Below are 14,641 nucleotides of genomic sequence, written 5' to 3'. Positions count from 1 at the left end.
CCTCCCTCTCACCTCCCTCTCAGCCTCCCTCTCACCTCCCTCTCAGCCTCCCTCTCCCTCCCTCTCCCCTCCCTCTACCTCTCTCCCTCTCCCCCTCCCCTCTCCCCTCCCCTCTCTCCCCTCCCTCTCAGCCTCCCTCTCCCTCCCTCTCTCCCCTCCCTCCCTCTCTCTCCCTCCCCTCCCTCTCCCTCTCCCCCCCCCCTCTCCCTCTCTCTCCCCTCCCCTCCCTCTCCCTCTCTCTCCCCTCCCTCTCCCTCTCCCTCTCTCCCCTCCCTCTCCCTCTCCCTCTCTCCCCTCCCTCTCCCCCTCCCTTTCCCTCCCTCTCCCCCTCCCTTTCCCTCTCTCTCCCCTCCCTCTCCCCTCCCTCTCTCCCTCCCTCTCCCTCCCTCTCCCTCTCTCCCCTCTCTCTCCCCTCCCTTTCCCTCTCTCTCCCCTCCCTCTCCGCTCTATCTCTCCATCTCTCCCTCTCCCTCTCTCCATGTTCTGTAGGACTTTGGTACCCAGCCAGGCTCCAAGACAATGTCCTGTAGGACGTTGGTACACAGCCAGGCTCCAAGACAATGTTCTGTAGGACGTTGGTACCCAGCCAGGCTCCAATACAATGTCCTGTAGGACGTTGGTACCCAGCCAGGCTCCAAGACAATGTGTTGTATGACGTTGGTACCCAGCCAGGCTCCAAGACAATGTTCTGTAGGATGTTGGTACCCAGCCAGGCTCCAAGACAATGTTCTGTAGGACGTTGGTACCCAGCCAGGCTCCAAGACAATGTTCTGTAGGACGTTGGTACCCAGCCAGGCTCCAAGACAATGTGCTGTAGGACGTTGGTACTCAGCCAGGCTTTAAGACAATGTGCTGTAGGACGTTGGTACCCAGCCAGGCTCCAAGACAATGTGTTGTAGGACGTTGGTACGCAGCCAGGCTCCAAGACAATGTTCTGTAGGTCTTTGGTACCCAGCCAGGCTCCAAGACAATGTGCTGTAGGACGTTGGTACCCAGCCAGGCTCCAAGACAATGTGCTGTAGGACGTTGGTACCCAGCCAGGCTCCAAGACAATGTGTTGTAGGACGTGGTACGCAGCCAGGCTCCAAGACAATGTTCTGTAGGTCTTTGGTACCCAGCCAGGCTCCAAGACAATGTGCTGTAGGACGTTGGTACCCAGCCAGGCTCCAAGACAATGTGCTGTAGGACGTTGGTACCCAGCCAGGCTCCAAGACAATGTGTTGTAGGTCTTTGATACCCAGACCAGGCTCCAAGACAATGTGTTGTAGGTCTTTGATATCCAGACCAGGCTCCAAGACAATGTGCTGTAGGTCTTTGGTTCCCAGCCAGGCCCCAAGACAATGTGCTGAAGGTCTTTGGTTCCCAGCCAGGCCCCAAGACAATGTGCTGTAGGTCTTTGGTTCCCAGCCAGGCCCCAAGACAATGTGCTGTAGGTCTTTGGTTCCCAGCCAGGCCCCAAGACAATGTGCTGTAGGTCTTTGGTACCCAGACAGGCTCTAATGCATCTCTCTTTCCTCACTGAATGAATGATAAATGGAGGAATGAGCGATAATTGTGCACCTTACTTCACATGTACATTTAAATTAGGCGTAACAGAATGATAAGGAGGATGAAGTATTATTGTATTATATTATATTTGTATTGTAAGTATTATATTGTATTCATTTATTAAAAACAATAGTCAAAGGATGAGTTTGTGTTATGCCCATTTATCAGCAGCAAATAATTTGACCGTTTTGAAACCACTCTTTATTATGTTTTACTTTGTAAAAAAAATGTAAAAAAAATAAAACTGTTTTGGGATTGTTTTATTTACTGTAACTTTTACTAATTAAATGTATTGTGAAAGGAAATGGAAACATGCTACATTGTAGTAGGCCTTTAGAATATTGCGAAAACAATATCCCTGACTCTTTCTGAGCTGCGGAGAGAAAGGAACGCCCACCGAATGAATGACACATGGATGGAATGGGTGATAATTGTTACACGTTACGTCACAATGAAATTTTAATTAGGCCAAACTGAATGATGAGGGTGAAGAGGTTGGTTTAATTTAGAACAGCAATGATTATGTTAATGTTAACGCGATGATGAGTTTGTCTTATTTATCCGCGTTGATGCTCATGTTTAATAACATGACCACCTGTCTTGCGGGTTTGATACCTGATCTCTTTTACGTTTTACGTTTTTAAAAATATTTTAAAAAGTTGTTACCTCGTGCACATGAAAAGGTTTCTTGAGGTCAGGAACAGTTTTATTCCAAAATTGAGAATTAAATACAAATAAATAGATAACAACAAATAAATAGATAACAACAAATAAATAGATAACAACAAATAAATAAATAGATAAATACACCAATCTGTCTGAAAAGATAAAACAAGAATCAAAAGGTAAGACAATAAAATCTTGCCAATAACTACCCACAATGCCTCTCTCCCACAAAGACACATGCACCTGTATTTAATCAACTCAAATTGGTGAGAGGGGCTGCCATTATCACATAAGCCAATCCTGACTAAAAACATTTTTCACACATTCAATTAACACACTTGACTGTAGCAGACGACATGGTGAATAAACGTTGACTACGGCAGGATATGAAACATTACTGAACAGGTCCTTTTTAATAAATAAACATTAACAAATTAACACACACCGTGGGGAATATATGAGTCTGTAGGTGAGGATGTTAGAATAATGCAAAACATATGCTTGACTTTATCCAAGTTGATGAGCGGGAAACGAACGGTGACAGTCAGCTTGCACAGCCGGCCCATCGAAACGACACCTCAACTAAATCCAAAACTAATTTCACACATAGTAAGATTCAGCCTATAGACAATTTTAAACGGACAATAGTTTGACGAGTGACAATATTAGGCCTATCATTTGTCAAATTGTACATGAAGAGATGGGAGCATCTAGTACATGAAGAGATGGGAGCATCTAGTACATGAAGAGATGGGAGCATCTAGTACATGAAGAGATGGGAGCATCTTGGACATGAAGAGATGGGAGCATCTAGTACATGAAGAGATGGGGGCATCTAGTACATGAAGAGATGGGAGCATCTTGGACATGAAGAGATGGGAGCATCTAGTACATGAAGAGATGGGAGCATCTAGTACATGAAGAGATGGGAGCATCTAGTACATGAAGAGATGGGAGCATCTAGTACATGAAGAGATGGGAGCATCTAGTACATGAAGAGATGGGAGCATCTAGTACATGAAGAGATGGGAGCATCTAGTACATGAAGAGATGGGAGCATCTAGTACATGAAGAGATGGGAGCATCTTGTATATGAAGAGATGGGAGCATCTTGTAATTGACAGAAGCAGAGAAAGGAGCATCACTATATGAAATCATGTAGATAAAACCTTGGTGATTTCTATATAAACTCTATAGAAACGTCCATTTTTCAGGACTCTGTCTTTCAAAGATAATTCGTAAAAATCCAAATAACTTCACAGATCTTCATTGTAAAGGGTTTAAACACTGTTTCCCATGCTTGTTCAATGAACCATAAACAATTAATGAACGTGCACCTGTGGAACGGTCGTTAAGACACTAACAGCTTACAGATGGTAGGCAATTAAGGTCACAGTTATGAAAACTTTCCACTGACTCTGAAAAACACCAAAAGAAAGATGCCCAGGGTCCGTGCTCATCGGCGTGAATGTGCCTTAGGCATGCTGCAAGGAGGCATGTGGACTGCAGATGTGGCCAGGGCAATAAATTGCAATGTCCGTACTGTGAGACACCTAAGACAGAACTACAGGGACTGTCAGACTGTCCGCAATAGGCTGAGAGAGGCTGGACTGAGGGCTTGTAGGCTTGTTGTAAATCAGGTCCTCACCAGACATCACCGGCAACAACATCGCCTATGGGCACAAATCCACCGTCGCTGGACCAGACAGGACTGGTTAAAAGTGCTCTTCATGGTTTTGTCTCACGAGGGATCATGGTCGGATTCGCGTTTATCGTCAAAGGAATGAGCATTACACCGAGTCCTGTACTCTGGAGCGGGATCGGAGGTGGAGGGTCCGTCATGGTCTGGGGCGGTGTGTCACAGCATCATCGGACTGAGCTTGTTGTCATTGCAGGCAATCTCAACGCTGTGCGTTACAGGGAAGACATCCTCCTCCCTCATGTGGTACCCTTCCCACAGGCTCATCCTAACATGACCCTCCAGCATGACAATGCCACCAGCCATACTGGTCATTCTGTGCATGATTTCCTGCAAGACAGGAATGTCAGTGTTCTGGCATGGCCAGCGAAGAGCCCGGATCTCAATCCCATTGAGCAGGTCTGGGACCTGTTGGACCAGAGGGTGAGGGCTAGGGCCATTCCCCCCAGAAATGTTCGGGAACTTGCAGGTGCCTTGGTGGAAGAGTGGGGTAACATCTCACAGCAAGAACTGCCAAATCTGGTGCAGTTCATGAGGAGGAGATGCACTGCAGTACTTATTGCAGCTGGTGGCCACACCAGATACTGATTGTAAATTTTGATTTTGACCTCCCCTTTGTTCAGGGACACATTATTCCATTTCTGTTCATCACATGTCTGTGGAACTTGTTCAGTTTATGTCTCAATTGTTGAATCTTGTTATGTCCATACACATATTTACATGTGTTATTAAGTTTGCTGAAAATAACCGCAGTTGACAATGAGAGGATGTTTCTTTTCTTGCTGAGTTTAGTATCAGAAAGAGCATATTCCGCTGTTTCTATGACACTTCCCTCTGTCAAATAACTCTCAAAATTCAAGAAGTGCAGCTCTGTTTCCAAATGTCACTTTTTCCTAGAATATCCATGCTGACCATGCATTCAACACATGACCCCTCTACTGTCCATGTATTCAACACATGACCACTCTACTGTCCATGTATTCAACACATGACCACTCTACTGTCCATGCGTTCAACACATGACCCCTCCACTGTCCCTACATTCAACACATGACCACTCTACTGTCCCTACATTCAACACATGACCACTCTACTGTCTCTACATTCAACACATGACCCCTCTACTGTCTCTACATTCAACACATGACCCCTCCACTGTCCCTACATTCAACACATGACCACTCTACTGTCTCTACATTCAACACATGACCACTCTACTGTCCATACATTCAACACATGACCACTCTAATGTCTCTACATTCAACACATGACCACTCTACTGTCCATACATTCAACACATGACCACTCTACTGTCCCTACATTCAACACATGACCACTCTACTGTCCCTACATTCAACACATGACCCCTCTACTGTCTCTACATTCAACACATGACCACTCTACTGTCTCTACATTCAACACATGACCACTCTACTGTCCCTACATTCAACACATGACCACTCTACTGTCCCTACATTCAACACATGACCACTCTACTGTCTCTACATTCAACACATGACCACTCTACTGTCTCTACATTCAACACATGACCACTCTACTGTCCCTACATTCAACACATGACCACTCTACTGTCTCTACATTCAACACATGACCACTCTACTGTCTCTACATTCAACACATGACCACTCTACTGTCTCTACATTCAACACATGACCACTCTACTGTCCCTACATTCAACACATGACCACTCTACTGTCCCTACATTCAACACATGACCACTCTACTGTCCATGTATTCAACACATGACCACTCAAACGTCTCTATATTCAACACATGACTCCTCTACTGTCTCTACATTCAACACATGACCACTCTACTGTCCATGTATTCAACACATGACCACTCTACTGTCTCTACATTCAACACATGACCACTCTACTGTCTCTACATTCAACACATGACCACTCTACTGTCCATGTATTCAACACATGACCACTCTACTGTCTCTACATTCAACACATGACCACTCTACTGTCTCTACATTCAACACATGACCACTCTACTGTCTCTACATTCAACACATGACCACTCTACTGTCTCTACATTCAACACATGACCACTCTACTGTCTCTACATTCAACACATGACCACTCTACTGTCCCTACATTCAACACATGACCACTCTACTGTCTCTACATTCAACACATGACCACTCTACTGTCTCTACATTCAACACATGACCACTCTACTGTCTCTACATTCAACACATGACCACTCTACTGTCCCTACATTCAACACATGACCCCTCTACTGTCCCTACATTCAACACATGACCACTCTACTGTCTCTACATTCAACACATGACCACTCTACTGTCTCTACATTCAACACATGACCACTCTACTGTCTCTACATTCAACACATGACCACTCTACTGTCTCTACATTCAACACATGACCACTCTACTGTCCCTACATTCAACACATGACCACTCTACTGTCCATGTATTCAACACATGACCACTCAAACGTCTCTATATTCAACACATGACTCCTCTACTGTCTCTACATTCAACACATGACCACTCTACTGTCCATGTATTCAACACATGACCACTCTACTGTCTCTACATTCAACACATGACCACTCTACTGTCTCTACATTCAACACATGACCACTCTACTGTCTCTACATTCAACACATGACCACTCTACTGTCTCTACATTCAACACATGACCACTCTACCGTCCCTACATTCAACACATGACCACTCTACTGTCTCTACATTCAACACATGACCACTCTACTGTCTCTACATTCAACACATGACCACTCTACTGTCTCTACATTCAACACATGACCACTCTAATGTCTCTACATTCAACACATGACCACTCTACTGTCCCTACATTCAACACATGACCACTCTACTGTCTCTACATTCAACACATGACCACTCTACTGTCCATGCATTCAACACATGACCACTCTACTGTCTCTACATTCAACACATGACCACTCTACTGTCTCTACATTCAACACATGACCACTCTACTGTCTCTGTATTCAACACATGACCACTCTACTGTCTCTACATTCAACACATGACCACTCTACTGTCCCTACATTCAACACATGACCACTCTACTGTCTCTACATTCAACACATGACCACTCTACTGTCTCTACATTCAACACATGACCACTCTACTGTCTCTACATTCAACACATGACCACTCTACTGTCCCTACATTCAACACATGACCACTCTACTGTCTCTACATTCAACACATGACCACTCTACTGTCTCTACATTCAACACATGACCACTCTACTGTCCATACATTCAACACATGACCACTCTACTGTCTCTACATTCAACACATGACCACTCTACTGTCTCTACATTCAACACATGACCACTCTACTGTCCCTACATTCAACACATGACCACTCTACTGTCTCTACATTCAACACATGACCACTCTACTGTCTCTACATTCAACACATGACCACTCTACTGTCCCTACATTCAACACATGACCACTCTACTGTCTCTACATTCAACACATGACCACTCTACTGTCTCTACATTCAACACATGACCACTCTACTGTCCATACATTCAACACATGACCACTCTACTGTCTCTACATTCAACACATGACCACTCTACTGTCTCTACATTCAACACATGACCACTCTACTGTCCCTACATTCAACACATGACCACTCTACTGTCTCTACATTCAACACATGACCACTCTACTGTCTCTACATTCAACACATGACCACTCTACTGTCCATACATTCAACACATGACCACTCTACTGTCTCTACATTCAACACACGACCACTCTACTGTCCATACATTCAACACATGACCACTCTATCGTCTCTACATTCAACACATGACCACTCTACTGTCTCTACATTCAACACATGACCACTCTATCGTCTCTACATTCAACACATGACCACTCTACTGTCCCTACATTCAACACATGACCACTCTACTGTCTCTACATTCAACACATGACCACTCTACTGTCTCTACATTCAACACATGACCACTCTACTGTCCCTACATTCAACACATGACCACTCTACTGTCTCTACATTCAACACATGACCACTCTACTGTCTCTACATTCAACACATGACCACTCTACTGTCCATACATTCAACACATGACCACTCTACTGTCTCTACATTCAACACATGACCACTCTACTGTCTCTACATTCAACACATGACCACTCTACTGTCCCTACATTCAACACATGACCACTCTACTGTCTCTACATTCAACACATGACCACTCTACTGTCTCTACATTCAACACATGACCACTCTACTGTCCCTACATTCAACACATGACCACTCTACTGTCTCTACATTCAACACATGACCACTCTACTGTCTCTACATTCAACACATGACCACTCTACTGTCCATACATTCAACACATGACCACTCTACTGTCTCTACATTCAACACATGACCACTCTACTGTCTCTACATTCAACACATGACCACTCTACTGTCCCTACATTCAACACATGACCACTCTACTGTCTCTACATTCAACACATGACCACTCTACTGTCTCTACATTCAACACATGACCACTCTACTGTCCATACATTCAACACATGACCACTCTACTGTCTCTACATTCAACACACGACCACTCTACTGTCCATACATTCAACACATGACCACTCTATCGTCTCTACATTCAACACATGACCACTCTACTGTCTCTACATTCAACACATGACCACTCTACTGTCCCTACATTCAACACATGACCACTCTATCGTCTCTACATTCAACACATGACCACTCTACTGTCTCTACATTCAACACATGACCACTCTACTGTCTCTACATTCAACACATGACCACTCTATCGTCTCTACATTCAACACATGACCACTCTATCGTCTCTACATTCAACACATGACCACTCTACTGTCCCTACATTTAACACATTACCACTCTATCGTCTCTACATTCAACACATGACCACTCTACTGTCTCTACATTCAACACATGACCACTCTACTGTCCCTACATTCAACACATGACCACTCTACTGTCCCTACATTCAACACATGACCACTTTACTGTCCATGCATTCAACACATGACCACTCTACTGTCTCTACATTCAACACACGACCACTCTACTGTCCATACATTCAACACATGACCACTCTATCGTCTCTACATTCAACACACGACCACTCTACTGTCTCTACATTCAACACATGACCACTCTACTGTCCCTACATTCAACACATGACCACTTTACTGTCCATGCATTCAACATATGCGTTCAACACATGACCACTCACGCGGCAGCATCGCTCTGGCTACTAAACAAAAAACAAGTAACATTTAAATATGCAATTATTTGGTCAATATTTTGAATGTGACTTCAATGAACTGACTGATGAGGATGATGAGGAGGGTGAATTTGATTGATCTGAACGATCAGGATACAAGGATGATTGAATGATTGTAATGATGAAGAACGGTGGTCGGTTTAATAATTTTATTATGAAATGCTGTAAATGGTATATTTCCTCTCAGAGTCAAATCAGAGACCGACTACAACATACAATGTGTGTAGTTCACAATGGCAAGACCAACCAAATAAGTGGACCCACTGACATCATCGCAGACGCTGCAGAATTTAGATGAGTTGGAGTCAGATGGAGGATTAGATATTGAGCTTGAAATCGACGTTGCTGATGAAGATTCTTCATCTGATTCTGATGTTGACTTCAAGCATCCGATGCTTGAGCCTCGCCACAGAAGAACCAGGGCAGAGTCAACTGAGATGGTGATCCCAACTGCCACGGCGAGACAGGAGTCTGGGAGGGATGGCCGGTTAGACAGGAGTCTGGGAGGGATGGCCGGTTAGACAGGGGTCTGGGAGGGATGGCCGGTTAGACAGGGGTCTGGGAGGGATGGCCGGTTAGACAGGAGTCTGGGAGGGATGGCCGGTTAGACAGGGGTCTGGGAGGGATGGCCGGTTAGACAGGAGTCTGGGAGGGACGGCACGGTGAGACAGGAGTCTGGGAGGGACGGCACGGTGAGACAGGAGTCTGGGAGGGATGGCCGGTTAGACAGGAGTCTGGGAGGGACGGCACGGTGAGACAGGAGTCTGGGAGGGATGGCACGGTGAGACAGGAGTCTGGGAGGGATGGCACGGTGAGACAGGAGTCTGGGAGGGATGGCCGGTTAGACAGGGGTCTGGGAGGGATGGCCGGTTAGACAGGAGTCTGGGAGGGACGGCACGGTGAGACAGGAGTCTGGGAGGGATGGCACAGTGAGACAGGAGTCTGGGAGGGATGGCACGGCGAGACAGGAGTCTGGGAGGGATGGCACGGTGAGACAGGAGTCTGGGAGGGATGGCACGGCACGGTGAGACAGGGGTCTGGGAGGGATGGCACGGTGAGACAGGAGTCTGGGAGGGATGGCACGGTGAGACAGGAGTCTGGGAGGGATGGCACGGTGAGACAGGAGTCTGGGAGGGATGGCCGGTTAGACAGGGGTCTGGGAGGGATGGCCGGTTAGACAGGAGTCTGGGAGGGACGGCACGGTGAGACAGGAGTCTGGGAGGGATGGCACAGTGAGACAGGAGTCTGGGAGGGATGGCACGGCGAGACAGGAGTCTGGGAGGGATGGCACGGTGAGACAGGAGTCTGGGAGGGATGGCACGGCACGGTGAGACAGGGGTCTGGGAGGGATGGCACGGTGAGACAGGAGTCTGGGAGGGATGGCACGGTGAGACAGGAGTCTGGGAGGGATGGCACGGTGAGACAGGAGTCTGGGAGGGATGGCCGGTTAGACAGGAGTCTGGGAGGGACGGCACGGCACGGTGAGACAGGAGTCTGGGAGGGATGGCCGGTTAGACAGGAGTCTGGGAGGGACGGCACGGCACGGTGAGACAGGAGTCTGGGAGGGATGGCCGGTTAGACAGGAGTCTGGGAGGGATGGCACGGTGAGACAGGAGTCTGGGAGGGATGGCACGGTGAGACAGGAGTCTGGGAAGGATGGCACGGTGAGATAGGAGTCTGGGAGGGATGGCACGGTGAGACAGGAGTCTAGGAGGGATGGCACGGTGAGACAGGAGTCTGGGAGGGATGGCACGGTGAGACAGGAGTCTAGGAGGGATGGCACGGTGAGACAGGAGTCTGGGAGGGATGGCACGGTGAGACAGGAGTCTGGGAGGGATGGCACGGTGAGACAGGAGTCTGGGAGGGATGGCACGGCAAGACAGGAGTCTGGGAGGGATGGCACGGCAAGACAGGAGTCTAGGAGGGATGGCCGGTTAGCCAGGAGTCTGGGAGGGATGGCACGGTAAGACAGGAGTCTGGGAGGGATGGCACGGCGAGACAGGAGTCTAGGAGGGATGGCCGGTTAGACAGGAGTCTGGGAGGGATGGCACGGTGAGACAGGAGTCTGGGAGGGATGGCACGGTGAGACAGGAGTCTAGGAGGGATGGCCGGTTAGACAGGAGTCTGGGAGGGATGGCACGGTGAGACAGGAGTCTAGGAGGGATGGCACGGTGAGACAGGAGTCTGGGAGGGATGGCAGGGTGAGACAGGAGTCTAGGAGGGATGGCACGGTGAGACAGGAGTCTGGGAGGGATGGCACGGTGAGACAGGAGTCTGGGAGGGATGGCACGGTGAGACAGGAGTCTGGGAGGGATGGCACGGTGAGACAGGAGTCTGGGAGGGATGGCACGGTGAGACAGGAGTCTGGGAGGGATGGCACGGTGAGACAGGAGTCTGGGAGGGATGGCACGGTGAGACAGGAGTCTGGGAGGGATGGCACGGTGAGACAGGAGTCTAGGAGGGATGGCCGGTTAGACAGGAGTCTGGGAGGGATGGCACGGTGAGACAGGAGTCTGGGAGGGATGGCACGGTGAGACAGGAGTCTAGGAGGGATGGCACGGTGAGACAGGAGTCTGGGAGGGACGGCACGGCACGGTGAGACAGGGGTCTGGGAGGGATGGCACGGTGAGACAGGAGTCTGGGAGGGACGGCACGGCACGGTGAGACAGGGGTCTGGGAGGGATGGCACGGTGAGACAGGAGTCTGGGAGGAACGGCACGGCACGGTGAGACAGGAGTCTGGGAGGGATGGCACGGTGAGACAGGAGTCTGGGAGGGATGGCACGGTGAGACAGGAGTCTGGGAGGGATGGCACGGTGAGACAGGAGTCTGGGAGGGATGGCACGGTGAGACAGGAGTCTGGGAGGGATGGCACGGTGAGACAGGAGTCTGGGAGGGATGGCCGGTTAGACAGGAGTCTGGGAGGGACGGCACGGCACGGTGAGACAGGGGTCTGGGAGGGATGGCACGGTGAGACAGGAGTCTGGGAGGAACGGCACGGCACGGTGAGACAGGGGTCTGGGAGGGATGGCACGGTGAGACAGGAGTCTGGGAGGGATGGCACGGTGAGACAGGAGTCTGGGAGGGATGGCACGGTGAGACAGGAGTCTGGGAGGGATGGCACGGTGAGACAGGAGTCTGGGAGGGATGGCACGGTGAGACAGGAGTCTGGGAGGGATGGCACGGTGAGACAGGGGTCTGGGAGGGATGGCACGGTGAGACAGGAGTCTGGGAGGGACGGCACGGTGAGACAGGAGTCTGGGAGGGATGGCACGGTGAGACAGGAGTCTGGGAGGGATGGCACGGTGAGACAGGAGTCTGGGAGGGATGGCACGGTGAGACAGGGGTCTGGGAGGGATGGCACGGTGAGACAGGAGTCTGGGAGGGACGGCACGGTGAGACAGGAGTCTGGGAGGGATGGCACGGTGAGACAGGAGTCTGGGAGGGATGGCACGGTGAGACAGGAGTCTGGGAGGGATGGCACGGTGAGACAGGAGTCTGGGAGGGATGGCCGGTTAGACAGGAGTCTGGGAGGGATGGCACGGTGAGACAGGAGTCTGGGAGGGATGGCACGGTGAGACAGGGGTCTGGGAGGGATGGCACGGTGAGACAGGAGTCTGGGAGGGATGCCAAGGCGAGACAGGAGTCTGGGAGGGATGGCCGGTTAGACAGGAGTCTGGGAGGGATGGCACGGTGAGACAGGAGTCTGGGAGGGATGGCCGGTTAGACAGGAGTCTGGGAGGGATGGCACGGTGAGACAGGAGTCTGGGAGGGATGGCACGGCGAGACAGGAGTCTGGGAGGGATGGCACGGTGAGACAGGAGTCTAGGAGGGATGGCACAGTGAGACAGGAGTCTGGGAGGGATGGCACGGCGAAACAGGAGTCTGGGAGGGATGGCACGGTGAGACAGGAGTCTAGGAGGGATGGCACGGTGAGACAGGAGTCTGGGAGGGATGGCACAGTGAGACAGGAGTCTGGGAGGGATGGCACGGCGAGACAGGAGTCTGGGAGGGATGGCACGGTGAGACAGGAGTCTGGGAGGGATGGCCGGTTAGACAGGAGTCTGGGAGGGATGGCACGGTGAGACAGGAGTCTGGGAGGGATGGCACAGTGAGACAGGAGTCTGGGAGGGATGGCCGGTTAGACAGGAGTCTGGGAGGGATGCCAAGGCGAGACAGGAGTCTGGGAGGGATGGCCGGTTAGACAGGAGTCTGGGAGGGATGGCCGGTTAGACAGGAGTCTGGGAGGGATGGCACGGTTTGGGTAGAAAAGAGTGACATATTTAGATGTTGATGTTGCAGCACATCAGAGATTGTACTGTTGCTCCTGCGCACAGAAAGGGAAACAGTAGGTGGGACAAGTCTATGGATGAACTCAGAGCATTTACTGACATACTCTTTCAGAGAGACCATGCTACGCAACCTCTTCAGAGAGACCATGCTACGCAACCTCTTCAGAGAGACCATGCTACGCAACCTCTTCAGAGAGACCATGCTACGCAACCTCTTCAGAGAAACCATGCTACGCAACCTCTTCAGAGAGACCATGCTACGCAACCTCTTCAGAGAGACCATGCTACGCAACCTCTTCAGAGAGACCATGCTACGCAACCTCTTCAGAGAGACCATGCTATGCAACCTCTTCAGAGAGACCAAGCTACGCAACCTCTTCAGAGAGACCATGCTACGCAACCTCTTCAGAGAGACCATGCCACGGAACCACTGCAGAGAGAGTATGCCACTGACCCACTTCAGGGAGATTATGCGACATTTGTGGCAGGTGAACAAGGCCCGTGAAAACTGTGTGCAGTGCAACTGATTGGTTTGTGGGGCTTGCCCACTCAAAGCCCCAAAGCTGTGTGCTGACTGTGGACCCGAAGCATAAAGAGAAGACAAGATTCATGCATAAAGGCACTGGTATAAGGGAACAATAGTGTCCAATACAACCATCAAATTACTGTTTTACGACCCGGAAGTATTCTCTAACAGGTTCTGAAAGGGACGCCCGGCAACATTCTCTGATGAAACACTTTATGAGAGCCCTGACATTCAGTTTTATCTAAATAAGATCACGTGTGGCGCAGCGACAGCCAGCTCCTCATAGGAATGAAATAAGTGTTCCTGTAAACCCATGTTGTGCTACATTTCCATACAATTTAGTAAGAAAACAGAGTTTTGATGGCCTCTGTTAAAAAGAGGAGCATCCCGTCAGCTTTCTATAGGCTAAGCCTACTGTAATTATTCTCAACTTTCCTAATATTAAGTACATTGCTTCACGTTATAACAGGATCACAGCCTACCAGGCTGACATGAAAATGAACTGCTGGAAAAGAGTCCTCCATATTCCAGTGCATAG

Source organism: Oncorhynchus masou, chromosome 18 (assembly GCF_036934945.1).
Source record: "Oncorhynchus masou masou isolate Uvic2021 chromosome 18, UVic_Omas_1.1, whole genome shotgun sequence".
NCBI classification, from domain to species: domain Eukaryota; kingdom Metazoa; phylum Chordata; class Actinopteri; order Salmoniformes; family Salmonidae; genus Oncorhynchus; species Oncorhynchus masou.
The sequence above is the reverse complement of the archived record's forward strand: the minus strand, read 5'-3'. Positions refer to the sequence as shown.